At 40.7% G+C, this 19,462-nt stretch overlaps 2 pseudogenes; one reads left to right on the top strand and one right to left on the bottom strand.

The window, feature by feature from the left end:
• The first annotated feature begins 8,496 nt into the window (after window positions 1-8,496).
• Window positions 8,497-10,069, top strand: LOC103610018 (annotated as a pseudogene).
• A 4,704-nt stretch (window positions 10,070-14,773) lies between these two features.
• Window positions 14,774-16,819, bottom strand: LOC103610019 (annotated as a pseudogene).
• Between the last annotated feature and the right edge of the window lie 2,643 nt (window positions 16,820-19,462).

A 19,462-nucleotide genomic window follows, 5' to 3' on the forward strand; every position in this document is an offset into this window, starting at 1 on the left:
GTAGTCAGGTGTGTGTCTCTCTACCAGTAGATCAAGATCTTTGACAGTAAGCCATGTACCTGTTGTGTTCCCGGAACTAAGAAGTGGCCGCACGCACAGCCGACCTCACCACCTCATGCCAAACCAGGGGGATGATGCTCATAGGACTGAGGCTTTGGGATCTGATTAGGAGAACTCTTTGTTTACCCATCACTGTTCCAGATCAACAGGGTCACTCTTGAGAAGAATCTGACCAGATATTTTTTATGTGGGTGTGGTATAATAAAAAATATAGTTTCGGTCTTTGTCCCTAGTTCCTGGCACCTAAGGAGCTCCTAAAACTCTTGGAAATTCCTGAGTGGTATGAGTGTCTTGTCATTCGTAATGAGCTAATTTTGACCATACTTGAATTTATGCTAAGTAGATGACTCATGCTGGGACCCCTAGATACCTTCAGAATGGGGGCTAGTCAACAGAGGAACCAATCACATGATTAAAGGGTTGGAACTTTCAGCCCCACCCCCTGATGTTCAGGGAGGGGAGGGGCACTGGAAATCGAATTCAGTCACCAATGGCCAATGTTTTAATCAAGCATGTCTAGATAATGAAACCCAGTATAAAAACTCTAAACAGGGTACGGAGAGTTCCACGTTGGTGCTTGAAGGATGGCATGCCTGAAGAGGGCACGGAAACTCCGCAGCCCCCTTTCACCCCCACCTTGCCCTATGTATCACTTCCCATAATCTTTCCAGCCAGATTTGAATGCATTCTTTGGATGAGCAGGAACAAACTTCTCCTGTGGGGAAGATAGTTAATAAAAAACCAAAGCAAACCCAGTAAAGAATGGATGCTGGTGTCCGGTCAGCACTGGGTCTGGTCCCTGTTTCTTCTTCAAGCACACAGGTCACCTGCCCAGCATCTTCTTCTGGTTTTTGTCGGGAGAGGTGTGCTGCAGCCAGCATGGATGTGGTCAGGGGCTCCTGCCTCTGCACATGGACTGCAGGCTGCGGTGCCTGGGAACCAGGAGAGGCAGCAGGTTAGTACCAAGGAAAGTACACTTGATGGTGGTTGAGATTAGGACAGTCCAACCAACACCTGAATACTACCGTTAGTTTTATTTTTAGCAGCAGGTTAGTACCAAGGAAAGTACACTTGATGGTGGTTGAGATTAGGACAGTCCAACCATTCAACACCTGAATACTACCGTTAGTTTTATTTTTAATTATTTATTTATTTTTTTAAAAAAGATTACCAGTACAGGGATCTTAACCTGCTCTCCCATGAGAGCTAACCGTCCATCCCTATATAGGATCTGAACCCGTGGCCTTGGTGTTGTCAGCACCGCACTCTCCCGAGTGAGCCACGGACCGGCCCCTACTGTTACTTTTAAATCCCCTTCTCTCCTGCTAGAGAAAGAGCATTTCAAGAGCAGGGACCATGTCAGTTTGTTTACAACTGTAACCCCAGCCCACTGCACCATTCCTTGGCATTTAGTAGAATTTTAATATCTGATGAATGAAGCAGAGAAAATCTTCTTTCAAATAAAGTTGAAATGGAAAATTCTATTCTTAGCACATTGGGTGCCTGGCTCCCCAACAGAGGCTGAATCACAGGCAATGGGCGGCCAACATTGGAGGTGTATTTATACAGAGCAAGAGCCCAAGGAGAAGCAGTGAGCATGGGAGTGGTGGCACAGGAGCTGAGTACTGCACAGTAGCAGGATCCCCAAAGAAAAGAACAAACCAAATTAAAGCCCAAACTCTTAGCAACCACAGTCTCAAGGAGTCTCTTTGATTCCTAACCGAGTCAGATTTGTATCACAGAAACTGTTTGAGGAACTAGAAGCTAAAGCATTTTATCTGCCAGCCAGGAACAATTTTCTTCACTGGCAGCAGGAGGGACAGATGTCCAAGTCAGCCAAAACCTACAGCTGGCAGCCCCTTTTCCTGCCTTACACTCTCATCTCAGCACTGGATTTACCAATGCCCTAGATTCCCATCTTCTGAGTATGGCAGGTTCCACATTCAAAGGCAGTGGCCCTAAAACCTGAGCCTGCATCAGGATCATCCAGAGAGCTTGTTAAAACACGGATTGCTAGGGCCGGCCCGTGGCTCACTCGGGAGAGTGTGGTGCTGATAACACCAAGGCCCCGGGTTCGGATCCCATATAGGGATGGCCGGTTTGCTCACTGGCTGAGCGTGGTGCTGACAACACCAAGTCAAGGGTTAAGATCCCCTTACCGGTCATCTTTTAAAAAAAAACAAAAAAAAACATGGATTGCTAGGCTCCACTCCCAGAGTTGCAGATTTAGTAGGCCTTGGGTGAAGCTCAGAATGCTCATTTCTTTTTTTTGTTTGTTTGTTTTGTTTAATTTTATTTTACTTCTCAAAATACAATGTACTTGATTTTTATGCCCCTTTACCTGTTCCTCTCCTACATATGATTATCCAGTTTTCCCAGCGCCATTTATTGAAAAGGCAGTCTCTTCCCTAGTATGTAGACTTGCTGCCTTTGTCAAAGATCAAATGGCTGTAGGCATATGGGTTAATTTCTGGGTTCTCTATTCTGTTCCATTGAGCTGTGTGTCTGTTTTTATGCCAGTACCATGCTGTTTTGGTTATTATAGCTTTGTAATATAGTTTAAAGTCAGGTAGTGTTATGCCACCAGCTTTATTTTTTTTTTGCTCAGGATTACTTTGGCTACGCATGGTGTCTTGTTGTTCCATATAAATGTCTGGATAGCTTTTTCCAGAATATTCATTTCTAACAAGTTCCCATGTGATGTAGAAGCTGCTGGCCTGGGGACTACATTTTGAGAGGAACTTTTTCTGAGAAAAGTAATAATATATTAAGAGCAGGGCAGTAGAAGCAGTTCATTCTGGGTGCAAACAATAAGAAGGTGTATTGTCTGTAGATAATTGTAAAATAATAATAAGACAACTAAAAAAGTCAGTCACTTTTTATTATCACTGTGCTCAGATGACTCTGAACAATATCTCACAGATACTCCTCTTGAAAAAAAAAATCTTTCAATGGTCTAAGTTGAAACAATTACTCTAAAATCTGATTCAAATGAGTGTTTTTAAAATTAATTAGGCTTAATAAACATTGTATTCCATGTAAAAGTTAATTTGGGACTCTTATGCAGTTGGTCCCCAAGACACTTGGACTCAGCTACAGGTGCAGTTTGGAGAGTAAGTTCTTATGGTTCAGAATGGTTTGAGCTCCTTCAAGCTCACTTTGGGAAGAGTTTGTGTCTCTGACCCCTGTGTTACTACTGATTCTTGCATTTAAACAGTAGATTTAGGGGCTGAAAGGTTAGCTCGGTTGGTTAGAGTGCAGTGCTGATAACATCAATGTACATACAGAGTTTGATCCCTGTACCAGCCAGCTGCCAAAACCCAAAAATGAACAAAACCCAATAAACATTAGATTTAAAACAAAAAAGAATATAATTGTGTGTGATTTTTCTTTCTGAGTTATCCGTTTTCTGCAGTGAAGGTTTAGACGAGGTTACTAAGAGTGGGACTCAGCCTTGAATACTACACAGTAAAATATTAAGCTTTAAAATTGATTCATGGGGCTGGCCCGGTGGTGCACTGGAGAGTGCGCCGCTTGGGAGTGTGGCGGCGCTCCCGCCGAGGGTTCGGATCCCATGTGGAGACTGGTTCCCGCTCACTGGCTGAGCGCGGTGCGGGCGCAACACCGAGGGTTGCGATCCCGTTGCTGGTCAGTAAAAAAAAAGACAAAAAGGAAAAAAAATTGATTCATGGATTTGGCAATGGTTTCCTGGACAATACAGACACCAAAAGCACAAGCAACAGAAGAAAAAAATAGAAAAAAAGTAGACTTCATCAAAATTAAAAACTGTTAGGGCCGACCCAGTGGCGCACTGGAGAGTGCGCCGCTTGGGAGCACGGCGGCGCTCCCGATGAGGGTTTGGATCCCATGTGGAGACCGGTTCCCGCTCACTGGCTGAGCGTGGTGCGGGCGCAACACCGAGGGTTGCAATCCCATTACCGGTCAGTAAAAAAGACAAAAAGGAAAAAAAAATTAAAAACTGTTATACATCAGAGGACACTATCAAGAGAGTGAACAGATAACCCACAGAATAGAAAAAAACATTGTCGAGTAATATATCTGGTAAGAGTCTGGTATCCAAGGTATATGAAGAACTCTTACAACTCAACAACAGAAAGAAAAACAGGCTTATTAATAAATAGGGAAAGGACTTGAATAGACATTTCTCCAAAGAAGATAGACAAATGGCCAACAAGTGCATGACAAGATAAACATTAGTCATTAGGAAAATGCAAATCAAACCCACAGTGAGATACCACTTTGCACCTATTAGGATGAGTATATAAAAAATCGAAAATAACAAGTGTTGTCAGGAATGTGGAAAAACAGCAACCCTTGTACATTGCTGATGGGCAAGGAGCACTGTTTTCCTTGTTGCTGATGGGCAACACTGTGGCAAATAGTGTGGCTATTCCTCAAAAAGTTAAACATAGAATTACCATATGACCCAGCATTTCCACTCCTAGTTACATACCCCAAAGAACTGAAAACAGATGTTTGAACAATAATTCGTACACAAATGGTCATAGCAGCACTGTTCATGATAGCCAAAGGTGGAAACAACTCATGTCCATCATCAAATAAATGGGTAAAAAAAAAAAATGCATTATATACGTATAATGGAATATTATTCAGCCATAAAAAGGAACAAAGCACTGATATGTGTTAAAACACGGATGAACTTTGAAAACATTACACTAATGAAAAAAGACAGACACAAAAGTCCACATATTGTATGATTTCATTTATATGAAACATCCAGAATAGGCAAATTTATAGACAGAAAGCAGTTTAGTGGATGCCAGGGCTGGATTGGGGGTAAGGGGGAGTGACTGTTTAAAGGGTATAGGATTTCTTTTTGTAGTGACAAAAATGTTCCGGAACTAGATAGTGATCATGATTGCATAACATTGTGAATGCACTAGATACCACTGAATTGTACCCTTTTAAATGGTTAAAATAACAAATTTTATATTGTGCATATTTTGCCACAGTAAAAAAATTGTCCATTGGGCAAGACTTCTGGTAATGGTGAAATGAAGAGTTCACAAACTCTCTCACAAAAAACAACTATAAAACTGGACAAAATTGTCAAAAACAACCATTTCAGAGCTCTGGAAATTGACTAAATGCACATGACTGAGTAGTGTTAATTCAAGAAAAACTGCTGAACTTCAGGTAAGAATAATTGGAATCTATGGCATTCTTGCTGAGGCCGCACTCATCTCTTCTCTCCCTCCCCAGCATGGATGGCACAGCCATGCTACCAAGGCATCCGTGCTACCATCTGTGCTATGAAGGCAAGGCTGGTTGTAAAAACCAGCAGCTTTGCTGCTCCTGGAAATGGCTGACGATTTAGAGTGGAGGGCAAAAAACATATGCTGAGTGGTGGTATTGTCAGTAAAGTTATCAAGCTCAGTGGGAATTGTCCTGGGAAAGCACTCAACTCTACTAGCTTGAGGTTGCAGACTCACTTGGTAGTCAAGCCAAAAATTTAACCGGCAGATCTTGAAATGATAAAGCTGTAGAGTGACTGGATGAGCTTGCCACACATCCCTGACTGGCTGGAAGGCCACACCACACTTGTACAGGTGAGACCCAAGAAGGCTCAAGCTCCACACACATTTCTTGCAGACTTGAAGACTGTGCTCATGCACAAGGAAGTACCAGGAAGGCCCATTGGAAAGGAAAACCTGGGGAAGACTTGAAAAGTGCCTGAACTGTGAATGCACTCTTCAACCCACACTCAGATTCATAGGCAAAGAGTGGAAGCCTTACTGGCACTAGGTATTTGGGCAAAACCTCTGACTAATTATTGTTTTACCACTAAGATATTCAGACACGAGCATGGCCCCTAGGAAGTGAAGATAAAAAATAAAAATAAGAATTATGAAAAAAAACAAACTGAGAAGCATAACTCTAGAACACTGCTAGAGAGACAGACTTTGCAGATTTCATCCAGGCAAGTTACTAAAAACAAAACCAAGTAACAAACACAAAACAACAAGGAATAGAAACAATCATGGGGGGGGGGGAATCGGAATCCAGAATTGCTACAATATATTATTTTAAATATCCAGTTTTTAATAAAAATATATGAGACATTCAAAGAAACAGAAAGATGTGACTCATACTCAGGAAAAAAAAAGTCATCAATACAAAACTGTCACTGACTGAGCTGAGATGCTATATTTAGCAAACAAAGATATCAAAGCAACTATTATAAACATGTTCAAAAAATTAATCCTACATTTAGAGAAGTAAAATTTAATGACAATGCTTAACAAATAGCAAATCTCAATAAAGAACTAAAAACTATAAATAAGAATCAGGTGGAAATTGTAGAGTCAAAAAGTGCAATAACAAGGGCTGGCCAATTAGCTCAATCAGTAGAGCATAGCGCTGATAACAGCAAGGTCAAGGGTTCAGATCCCCATACTGGTCAGCTGCCAAAAAAAAAAAAAAGAAAGAAAGAAAGAAAAGAAACAGGTAAAAGTACAATAACAAATGAAAAATGCACTAGATGGCTTCAACAGCAGATCTGAGATAGTGGAAGAACCTGAAGATAGTCAAATAGAAATGATCTAATCTGGAGAACAGAGAGAAAAAAGATGAAAGAAAAAGAAACAGAGCCTCAGACACCTGTGGTATAACATCAAGCACACCAACATATGTGTAAGTGGGATATCTGTGAAAACCCCAGAAAGGTAAAAGAGAAAGAAAGGGGAATAAAACATATTTGAAGAAATAGTGACCCCAAACTTCCTAAATCTGAGGAAAAACATTCATCTACAGATCCAAGGAATTCCAAGTAGGATAAATATAAAGAAACCTATGTTCAGACGCATTATTGTCAAATTGTTGAAAGCCAAAGACACAGAAAATCTTGAAAGCAGCAAGAGTAAAACAACTCATTTCAAATCATACAGGACAATTCTGATGAGTTGTACTTTTCATCATAAACAAGGGAGGCCAGAGGCACGGGAGTAATAATATGTTTAAGATCCTGAAAGAAAAACAAACCAACAAACCTGTCAACCAAGACTTCAAGCTCTAGAAAAACTATTCTCCAGAAATAGAAGTGAAATAAAGGCATTTTCAGGTCGATAAAGACTGAGAGAATTCATTGCTAACAGACCTGAATTACATAAAATATAAATAAAATCGTTCAGGTTAAAAGGAAATAACACCAAAGGTAACTTGAGTCCACAAGAAGAAATAAAGAGCAATGGAAAAGTTATATGTGTAGGTAAACATGAAAAACTACTAATATATATATTTTCTCTTTTCTTCTGTTAATTTCCTTAAAATATATAAGATTGTACAAAGCAATAACTATAATAATGTATTGTTGGGTTTATAATATATTGTTATAATACATATAGCAATAATAACACAAAGGAGGGAGCAGGAAATAGATTTATATTGGAGCAAAGTTGTTTTGCTAGATTTAAGCTAGCCTTAACCTGAAGAAGATTGAAAAAAGTTAAGATGAACACTGCCATCCCTAAAGCAACCATTCTCTATATAAGTATAGTTTGAGTGAGTGAAATGAGAGATTTTTGAGTTTGAATAAGTGAAAATAACTCAATAAAATATAGTTTAAAAATCATTATTTAAATTAAAATGGTATATACACTAAAAATATTTGTAACACAAAAGAAAGCAGTCAGGGAGGGACAGAGAAACAAGACAGGAGAAATATAGAAAACAAATAGCAAAATGGCAGACATAAATCCAGCCATATCAATAATTACATTAAATGTGAATAGACTAAACACTTCAATCAAAAATCAGAGACTGTCAGACTAGATTTTTTTATTTTTAAAGCAAGATTCAATTATATACTGTCTATGAGAGACACACATCAGATTCAAAGACACAAGTGGGTTGAAGTAAAAGAACAGAAAAAGATATATCACATAAACAGTAACCCTAGAACTGAAGTGACTGCATTAATATCAGATAAGATAGGCTTTAAAATAAGAAATATTAGTAGACAGAGGTGGGTTGGCTGGTTAGCTCAGTTGGTTAGACTGTGACATTATAACAAGCTCAAGGGTTCAAATCCCCATACTGGCCAGCCTCCCCCTGCACCCTCCCAAAAAAGAGGGACATTTTGGCACTCCCCAAAGGCAGTAGGGGGTGCACATTGCAGAACCTCGGCAAGCTTGACTCCTTTGGGGGCTTGTGTGGCCCTGGGTGAGTGGAAGGAATATGGAGCAAGCAGCTCAGCCCAAGGGGTGACCCTGGCTCCTCTGATCCAAGTCCTGCCTCTTTCTCTGCTAGGAGGCTCCTTCCTTTCTGGACTAGTGCATTCCAGCACCCCAGTAGCCTGGGCCAAGAGGCCCAGGGCATCAGGCTTCCAGGCTCCCGTGTAGGGAACTGGGGAGTCTCGAGGTATCCCCCCCTCCAGGAGTGAAAACCCCCTAGCAAATGCACAATACCAACACGTGTGTGTCTACTGATGGTACTGTAACCACCTCACAGACCCCAGCTTCAGAAAGAGAGACCCTGGTTAGACCAAAACCATTGCTTTTGAAGCTGTGCACAAAAAGTCTTCCTATGCATACAAAAAGCCTTCCTGGCATCCAGGGATGCCTAAGAACCGCTCTTTCATATGTAAGAGGGGTTCTTAGGCACCCCTGGATCCCAGGTTAAGAACTCTGCACTAGAGATACATGAGTACAGTATACTGATCTTTTCTGGGATGTAGGTTCTATTTTATCTTGGCTAGTATTATGATAAAACATTTATATGATGAAAAACAACGACATGTTGTATATTGTTCAATAATCTTCTAGGAGATTTGTTTGGAGTGCCAAGCTTCTCTGTGAAGGAGCACAGGAAAATATATACAACGACCTACAGAAACTTGACAGTAGTCAATCAACAGGAATTACACAATTCGGGCATACCCACGAGTGAGAACAGGTGTCATCCTGAAGGTGGGAGTGATCAAATGACCCTGTGCCAGAGCCACAGGAAGAGAAACCTTCATCTTAAATTTGGTTTCTAGACCATCTACCTCATCGAGGAGAGCAATTAGTGAGACAGAAGATGAGTTATCTGGTGAATAACAGAGAAAGTGCCACAATTGGATAGTACTTCCCATTGCTTTGAAGAATGCCAGGCTCCACGTGCAGCAAGGGCGACGTGTGGTGAAGGCAGCAGTGGCAGTGAGTGGACAGGGCCTCCATCAAATTCAGACGCTGACGCTGGCATAAGTGGACATTCAGGTGATTGGTTGAATCAGGATTCAGTTTCAGATCAATTTCGTGCAGAATTTGAAGTCGAATCTCCCAATTCAAAAGATGATAGCCCTAGTGAAGACGGACAAGACTCTCCGATGAAGATGTTGAGGTGAATCAAGTCCCTGTGTATCAGGCAGGGGAGAGTGATAGAGATTCATTTGAAGAAGATCCTGAAACTTCCTGAGTTGACTACTGGAAGTGTAATTCATGCAATGAAAAGAATCCTCCTCTCCCACCACATTGCAACAGACGCGAGGCCCTTCCTGAGCACTGGCTTCCTGAAGATAAAGGGAAAGATAAAGGAGAAGTCCCTGAGAAAGCCAAACTAGAAAACTCAGCACAAGCAGAAAAGGGTTTTGATGGTCCTGGTTGTAGACAAACCACACGAATGATTCCAAACAGTCATGTGTGGAGAAAAATGATGACAAAATCACACAATCCTCCCAACCACAAGAAAGCGAGTTCTCAACCATCAACTCCTACTAGCATTATTTATAGCAGCCAAAAAGATGTCAAAGAGTTTGAGAGGGAAGAAACACAGACAAAGAAGAAAGTATGGAATCTAGTTTCCCCCTTAATGCCATTGAACCGTATGTGATTTGCCAAGGTCGAGCTATAAAAATGGTCGCATTGTCCTTGGCAAATCAGGACGTCTTATGGCATGCTTTACATGGGCAAAGCTAAAGAAAAGGAGTAAGCCCTGCCCCGTACGTAGACAACCAGTTCAAATGATTGTGTTAACTTATTTCCCCTAGTTGACCTGTCCCTAAGAATAGAATGATATATTTCTAACTATTTAATCCTAAACATTTAGACAACATGAAATTTATTTTTATTTACATCTATCAAAGCAAGAAAGTATCCCAGTCCATGTAGATTTCTTCTCTTTAGTGTAATTTATCTACTTTGGGTGGGGGCGCAGATAGTGAATATTTACTTCCTTTTAGGAAAATTTTGCTTCTGTTTATATTTTATATTTGGGTTTTAGTGTAACTTGAATTGGATATATAGATCGTTCTTTACTCCTACCCCTTATATTTTAAATAATTTCCACTTAAATGAGAAGTATCTGATTTTTTAAAAAAATATAAAAGGACATTTACATGTAACTTATGTAGTACCTTTTGTGTAAGGAGAAAATGTATGAAAGATTCAATATTTAAATTTCATGTTCGCTTAAACCTTCCAATCCTTAGTTACTCTACTCTTTTGGAGACTCTTAAAAATACCTTTTCCAGATTAAAAAAAAAAAGTTGGTAGTTGTACAAAGGTACTTCAAAAAGTTCATGGAAAGATTTGTATTATCTTTTAATTCTATTTTCCCATGAACTTTTTGAAGTACCCTCATATTTGGTGCTATGTAAGTAAAAATGTACTTTTCTCCCTCTAACCTCTGTGGTATACTAAGGGGTAGGTGCTAATGATGTTGTCAGTTGAGAATAGCCATCATTTACCCATTAAGACCAAAAATTTTAAGCCTCCCTAGTAAAATATGGAATTGTCCTGGGAGTCTAACCTGGTATACCAGGTCCTCTTGCACACTTAATTTTAGGATTTAGTGGAATGTTTTGTTTCCCCTAACTGAAAAACAGTTCCAAGATCCTTGGAAGTAGCTTCTTGGACTGAATTACATGGTTCCTGGTAGTTGTCTAGGTTTCAGACCTTTGCTTAAGTCCAGTTTTAGAAACCAAAAGATTAATTTAGAAATTCAATACACAGAACTCTTCCTTTTAAAACTAGCTGAAAAGGTTGTAACTTCTGTCTAAACTATCCAGAAATTATGCATCACTTTCCTTCAAGAATGACAGGATCAGACCATCTCTCAAACTGTGTAGAGTAACTTCTTCATTTATATTCAAATATGAATCTTTGGTAAAATAGTGAAAATAACCACTTTGACTTAAAGAACCAGTGTTCTTCTCTCTCCCGTGTATGATAGTTGTACATACTCATGACTCAGTTGTTTTTACCAAGAACCAGACACTCATTCTAAACCAATGGATCAAATAATGCTAATGTTTATTATCATTTAGCAAATTTCTCTAGTTTTTGCTGGAGAAGCTAAGCCTTTTTATTTTAACCAAATAAGTATACATATTTGATGAATTTTCTGGTAAATATCTTTTAATGGAAATATTCTGACTGGGGAGACATTTGAAAGTTACTAGAGTAAATTCCAAAGAATAAATACATGGGCAGAATTTTAATTTCTGAAATTTATTGTGAGATGGGATTTTTATGAGTCTTTGCCAAATTTATCCTATGTTTAAGATTTTCCTAAGTTACAAGGATACTTCAAAAAGTTTGCAGAAAAATAAAATTAAAAGATAATATGAATCTTTCCACGAACTTTTTAAAGTACCCTTGTACTTGTATGTATGTTGCCTCATGCAAAAGTACTTTTTCAAATTGAAATTAATAAAATGTATTTTCCAATCAACTATGACAGAAGATAGGAAAATCTGTCTATACTGTCTCTTGAACATAAATGTGCAAAAAAGATAAATTTTGATGAAATCATTGGCAAATTTGAAGAAGTTAGGCTCAAAAATCATAATTGTAATATTATTTATTACTGTAACAGAACAATATGAGTTTGTTCTTTTTTCAAAAAATACATCAATGCAATTAAAAAGAATTAATTACAATCTTCCTTTTTTGCATCGTAATATTTATTTATTTTTATTGGCATGCTTATATAGACAAATTTCTCACTCTCTGCTTTTTATTTTCTGGACCTTATTATTATCATTCATTTAATCTCATGATTTTACTGAAAATGATTCTGTCATATGAAGGTGGGAGATAGTAAACAATGACCCACACCAGTGGTCAAGTATGCTAGATAATTCTCTGGGTAAAAGTGAATGAAGAAATTCTGTACTTATGTATGTATTCATTTATTCAAGAAATATTTACTAAGCAACTGTGATAAGCCAGGAAATGTTCTAGGTCCTGGGGACACAGAAGAAATCCCTATCCTCACAAAATTTGCACCCTAGTGATTCATTCAAGAGACATTTATGGAGCACTCCCATACTATACGAGTCCAGTGGTGTGCTGGAGCTGGCTTGCACTGGCTTGTGAGAGCCAGTTGTGAGCATCTCTTTCCAACTCCCTATTCAGTGATGTCATGCTAATAGCATGGAATCGGCCATCCATGGTGGGGATATTTACACCTCGGGAATACAGAAAAGCTACATATCAAGGCTTTTGTTTTTGGAAAGTCAGTTGCTAAATATTTTTACCAGCACACCACTACAAGTCACCCAGTCAGGGAGTTCTTCCCTGATTTTTCAATTTATAGAAGTGTGCCCCAGTGATTCTCAGTCCTATCACCTTGTGTTATTTGCTTCATAACATTTATTACTACTGGAAATTATGTTGTTCCATTGATTTATTCTACTAGCTATTTACAGAGTGTCCACTATATGCCTGGAACTGTTATAGTACTTGGGATATAAAAAAAAAACAACCCTGGTTGGTGGACCTGTTTTAGCCTAATAAAATGAATTAAGCAGAGTTCCCCAGTTTTTTGTTTGTTTCTCTGGTCGGTTATTTGATGTAGTTTGCATAAGATAGAGATGATTTGGTTTTTTTTAAGCGTGGGAATCTTTTTTGTAAAGCTATGTGAACGTCATGTCGTGTTTGTCTGTGTGTGCATAAGTTACCTTTCATGGGATTTATTTCTCTGGTGCCTTTCTGCCCTGCAGTACCCAAATGGGCCAGCCCTTCCTGGTTCCCTTTGAGGAAGTCTGATCTTGCGATTCAAAGAGAAGACACTAAAGACCAGTTGTTAACAGGCCTTTTGGCTTGCGAAACTACTGACTTTTTGATTGGACAATTTGGGAAGAAAAAGGCCTTTAGGGATTATATTTAGCATAGCTATGGAGTCAGTATTTTAATTTTACCTCTAGGGGGCAGTCATGGATCATAAATTGGAATGCTATTAAAAAAGTACAAGAAATTTCATACAGACCGGTTCCCGCTCACTGGCTGAGCGAGGTGCGGGCGCGACACTGAGGGTTGCGATCCGTTGCCGGACACGAAAAAAAAGACAAAAAGGAAAAAAAAAAAAGTACAAGAAATTCAACTGAGTGCCCTTTTAGATATGTATTATTTTTCCCATTTTACAGATGAGGAGATTGAGCCTTAGAAAAGCTAAATAACTTTCTGAGTTCATATAAGATGTAAGTAGCAAAGGCAGATCTGGGATTTTAACCTGAATCTATTTGCCACTAAAGTTCTTGCTCTCAACAATACACAAAAAGACATTCTCTCTCTCTCTAAACTATCCAGAAATTATGCATCACTTTCCTTCAAGAACAACAGGGTCAGACCATCTCTCAAACTGTGTAGATTAACTCCACTTCTTGCCATTAGAACAGATGGTTAGGGCGGGCTGGTTAGCTCAGGTGGTTACAGAGCAGCCTTATGATACAAGGTCACAGGTTCGGATCCTCATACCGCCAGCTGCCAGAAAAAAAAAAAAAAAAATAGAACAGCATGATGACCATCAGGCATCTTCTCAAAAGAAAAAAGAATGATCTCTTCTACGTCACATCAAACAAGATAAGTTCAGCGGGCTCTCTTAGAGATTCTGCCAAACATATTTTATGTATAGGCATCTGTGACCAAGAGAGGTTATGTATTAAATGTATTATGTATAAATGTCTTAAATGCAAGCTTCTTTTAAGGGCACTGGTATCTCTAAGTTGCTCAGAGATCTTGACAGGTTGTGGCCCTGATCAACTCCTTTCCTGAGAGTCTGATCCTGCTTTCATATATAGGCAGCTCCTGATTGTCCATGTGAGGGAATGAGGGAACAGGAATGGAAAATACAAACATTATGATAAAAAAAAGCTAGATTTTGTAATAAAATCAAATCTCTCATTGAAACTTTTATAACTTTTGCAGAATGAGGTTTATATGTGCACAAGTAAAATTTTCCTTGTACAATAAAAAATGATATGTCTCTCTACCTTCCTTTTTGTTTGTAAAAAGATTAACATTCTTTTTACCTGGAATCAAGTTTGCCTAACAGGACATACTGATGGAGGTAGGAGAGGGTTACAGATAGAAGCCATGTGGCTCTGTCCCCAAAGAGATTGCTGTATAAAGCCCACCATTTCACTGTCTATTATAACGTGAGAGCTCTAGGGTTCATCTTCCCTTATCTCATGTTTATAGTGTTTTCAAGCTTATTGTGTATATGTGTACTTGGTTAATGAGTCATAGCTTTTCAGGATGAACTCCTAGTCTACTAAGTGGACAGACACTCAATCGAAACACACGTTTAGAATGTGTTCCTGCACTTATGCTCCAAGCCTACCCAATAAAAATAATCTGCAAAGCAGAGAAATATACTTGCAAATAAGTGAGGGTTGACTGTAAGCCTAATCCAACTTTTCTTATTTGTTTTTTTTTATTAACCATAATTGACGATTTGCTGTGTCCCTCTATTGTGATGAACGTTGTGGTGGAGATCTGCCAGTGCTGGATACACCATCAAGGGGTTTGACCACCAAAACAGAATCTGAACCACAGCCACAGGTTGAGCACGGCCCAAGCACACTCATCACATTCTCTTTCTTCTCGTTTGGGATGCTGTAAGCCGCCCTGCACAGGTTCCAGTGTTCTGCAACAAAGCCAGTGGTGATGCCAGGAGGACACTGCACCTCCAGCTCTTGTCTGGCTGAGGGGCAACAGAAGCAACAGCAGGTGTGTTGAAAGGTTTCTGCATTGGCATGATTTCTCAGCCCATACAGTCAGTAACCCAAAGGACAAAGGGCCTTAGTGTCCAATAAATATTCCTGGTAAAGTCATCTGCATCTTCAGTTATGATGTAAACCATTTGGTCTGAGTTGTTTTTAATATACTATTATAAGTTTCATAGGGAAAGTGAAGGAAAATGGTCAGGGCCCCTCAGATGTTCAGAATCTTGCCGAGCATTTGATGTAAATATTCACATGTGCTCAGGAGTTCCTTGGTTATTGTCTAATGTAATTGCATATATGCGCCCAGGTGTCCTGGGTTATGGATTTAAGTATAAAGGATGAGTGGCTCTGGTCCACAGGGCCCCCCACCTCTGGGATTTCCCTGGGTGGACACAGGGAGGCTGCTACTGCTGCTGGAGGCTATTGCTGCAAGCTGTTGCTGCCAGTGCCCCCGAAACCCTCCGAGAGGCCACCACTGCCACTGGAGGCTGCTGTAAGCTGCTGCTGCTGTTGCTGCTGCTGAGGACTGAGCTTGTGTCATCTGCCAATGGCTCTTGGGATCTTTCTCAATTACCTAGTGTGGACCTGCATGTGAGGGGTCTGTGACCCAGCCTGGCATGTGAGGGGTTTGAGACCCAGTCTGTACAATGGGTTTGAAGGATCTGAGCCCTAGCCCTGACAATACAAATGGAAACATAGTCTGAATTGCTTTAACGATACAATTAGCATAGCTATTGCACTAACCCCACAACTGGCATAGTCGTGTAGCTTTACAAGTTTCAAAACCTGTCACCATTTCCAGTGGTTCAAAATGCTGAAGAATGTGTATGTTGTCCAAATGAACTAAGTATTCCAGACCAGGAGGGTGGTTTGTGATAGGAGTTGGCCCCGGCATCCGTGTTATTGGAGCAGACTGATTGGGATATTTGCCAGGCTGATACTGGATTGGATGGGTACCACCATTTGGCTGGTACAAAGGGAAGGTACTGGGCTGCTGTGGACTCTAGTATCCCATAGGCAAGACTCCTGGGTAGCCTGCAGGTGGGAGGACAGCTAGTCCAGGGGGCCCTGGAACAAAATGAGTACTGTAGTCAGGAGGGGCATCAGAGAGCTTGTGTCATCTGCCAATGGCTCTTGGGATCTTTCTCAATTACCTAGTGTGGACCTGCATGTGAGGGGTCTGTGACCCAGCCTGGCATGTGAGGGGTTTGAGACCCAGTCTGTACAATGGGTTTGAAGGATCTGAGCCCTAGCCCTGACAATACAAATGGAAACATAGTCTGAATTGCTTTAACGATACAATTAGCATAGCTATTGCACTAACCCCACAACTGGCATAGTCGTGTAGCTTTACAAGTTTCAAAACCTGTCACCATTTTCAGTGGTTCAAAATGCTGAAGAATGTGTATGTTGTCCAAATGAACTAAGTATTCCAGACCAAGAGGGTGGTTTGTGATAGGAGTTGGCCCCGGCATCCGTGTTATTGGAGCAGACTGATTGGGNGAGGGTGGTTTGTGATAGGAGTTGGCCCCGGCATCCGTGTTATTGGAGCAGACTGATTGGGATATTTGCCAGGCTGATACTGGATTGGATGGGTACCACCATTTGGCTGGTACAAAGGGAAGGTACTGGGCTGCTGTGGACTCTAGTATCCCATAGGCAAGACTCCTGGGTAGCCTGCAGGTGGGAGGACAGCTAGTCCAGGGGGCCCTGGAACAAAATGAGTACTGTAGTCAGGAGGGGCATCAGACCTTGGATCTGGTGATTTTATTTGATTTCCAGTTTCACCTTCAAGGGGCTATGAGACTACACCTGACATTTTGAAGAATTCCAATTAATCTTGTGAGTGGCCTGGGCTGAGTGCATGGGAGCTGCACCTCCACTCTCATGCTGCCCATTTCGTAGACTGATCCCTAAATTACTCTTTGATACTCAGTCTGAAGAGCTAATCCCACATGGCCTAATCTCTGTATCAGATCAGATTACTGCCTTATCTGGCAGTAATTTAATTTAACACTCACAATATATGAGTACTTATTTACTTTTTTATTAGGAAAAATAGTTCCTTTCTTATAAGGTTATTTTGATGACGAAATAAGATAATACAAGGGTAGCCTGAGGTGGTAAGAGCTCAATAAATGATATTGTTATTAATTCAACAAATATTTTATTGAGTGGCTACTATGTCAGACACGATTGAAAGGATGCTAAGGTGTACATACTCAAATCAGGAAGGGTCAAATCAGGAGGTAGAAACCACACCAGTTATTTGCACAGAGAAAATGTGATATAAAGAATTGTTACTAGGTGTGAAGTTATCAACTGCTTAACTATAAAGGCAAGAAAAGTACATTAAGGTGTCTTGGAGGCAGCAATTACAGGAAGCAACTGCCATTCCTTGGGCTGGGAGAACAAAGGAAAGGTGTTTAAATTATTGATACTCAAGATTAGCGGAGGGGCCCTGCAAAGCTGAAACCCAGATCTCTGAAGAGCGGGAGTTACTCCCTGTTGTTGGAGTTTCTGAACGAAGCACAATAAAGCTGGTCTGCAAGTGCTGGGAAAACTGCCCACTGGATTCAGCAACCTCCCCAAGAAGGGACTGCTGTAGCCCAGGTGAGGAAGTGTCGCTGGGTGATGCTCACAAGTTCAGGAAGCCCAAGGGAAGAAACCAGCCCCTTCTTCCACCTCCAGTCTTGCAGTCTCCTGCTTGTACCACCCATTGACAGAGCTTAATAGGGAGCCTGCTTTTGGCAAAGCAGAAATATGGCTTGCGGACTCCCTGCCCCAGTATGATTGTGGAGTATAGAGGGGTGGGTTGAAGCAACAAATAGCTAATAACTGGCACAGTCCATTGCTTTGGCCGCTCAACATCCATGTGCACATATGTTCACACCTTTCTTCACGTACGGGAACCTCCATAAGATGATAAAAAGAAGGCTATTTTTCTGCCTAACAAGATACAACTATCCTTCATACAAACAAAGATGTCTAATTCTCTTCCCAAAATTAGGAGATGCAAAATTGCAATAACCATTGTATCCATCTTTGGGAGACATTCATATCCCATTTCTAAGATATGTTAATGACTCCTCAAATTTGGTCATAATCCCAACTGAATATTCAGTTGAACTTGTCATTTTCTTTCTGTAAGTATTCTAGTGCATTCAAAAGAATCCATCCCATCCCACAGTCCTTGCAGTCATCGTTACTCCCATAATGACCAAGTGAAAAACCACTTTGTCCCCTAAGGCACTTTTCATAGGCACTTCATCGCAGTCAACCACAGGTGATAATTTCATTAGTCATGATGTCACTGCACGCATGGTTTGCTAGCATCCCATTTTCCATTGGCAAGGAGCTCAGCACTGAGTTCAAGTCCAAGAACTCAACCAAAGCAAAGTAAAAAAAAAAAAAAAATCCCATCTTTGAGGAACTGTTTCATGGGACCACTCCTGGGACAGGTTTCTCAATTTGAACAGAGAGAAGTGAATATAAATAGTTGCTAACTAGGTACAAAATTATTAATGAGGTAAAAAAAAAAGGGGGGGCAATAAAAAAAACACTAACATATAGGTAGCAACTTCAGGAAGCAGCTACCAATCTTAGAGCTAAGGGAACTAGGAGAAAAGGTTTCAATTATTGAAATGCGTAAGTTTAGAAGAGGGGCTCTGCAGAGCTGAAACTCAGACCTCTGAGGATGTGTCAATGCTTGGAGGGTGCTGGTGTCTCTCAACTTGGAAGAAGGTCCCATGGGGCTGAGACCCAGGCCTCTTGGACATGGGGCACTGGCTGGCTGGTACTCGTGTCTCCAAGAAGAGCACATTGAAGTTGGTTCTGCAAATGGTGGGAAACTGTAGTCTCCCGCTGCTGCTACAGGAGGACACTGCTGTTGCCAGGGAGTAGGATGGAAGCATTGGGGAGTGATGCTCACAGAAATGTAAGCCATCAGAGAGCCCACAGGACGTCCACAGGGAACCAAAAGAAGAAGTAGTCTTTTTTCCTTGCATGCTCTCTCCCTGTGCATTAATTGTGTCTTTTTATTTTCTTTTATTTGATGCTTTGACATCTTGCCCCCCCCCCTTTTTTTTTTTTTGGTGGCTGGCCTGTCTGGGGATCTGAATCCTTGACTTTGGTGTTACAACACCATGCTCTAACCAACTGAGTTAACCAGCCAGTCCCTTGGACTCTTATTGACCCTGGAGGGACTGCCCCTTCCAGGACTAGCTAATTCCTAGAAATAGTAAACAAGTCACCCTAGAGCACATCTTTTATATGCAAACCAACCATTCCAGAGCCCATAACCCCAACCACCAGCTCTAACTGGGCTTTCATCTGCTGGGCCACTATCCACTTGCACTAATCACCGCAGGGCCAGGTACCAGACAGCTAAGAACAGCCCCTACACCCTAGAACCTGCTGAAATTATTCAAA

This window comes from Galeopterus variegatus, unplaced genomic scaffold, assembly GCF_000696425.1.
Source record: "Galeopterus variegatus unplaced genomic scaffold, G_variegatus-3.0.2 Scaffold10473, whole genome shotgun sequence".
Classification (NCBI taxonomy): domain Eukaryota; kingdom Metazoa; phylum Chordata; class Mammalia; order Dermoptera; family Cynocephalidae; genus Galeopterus; species Galeopterus variegatus.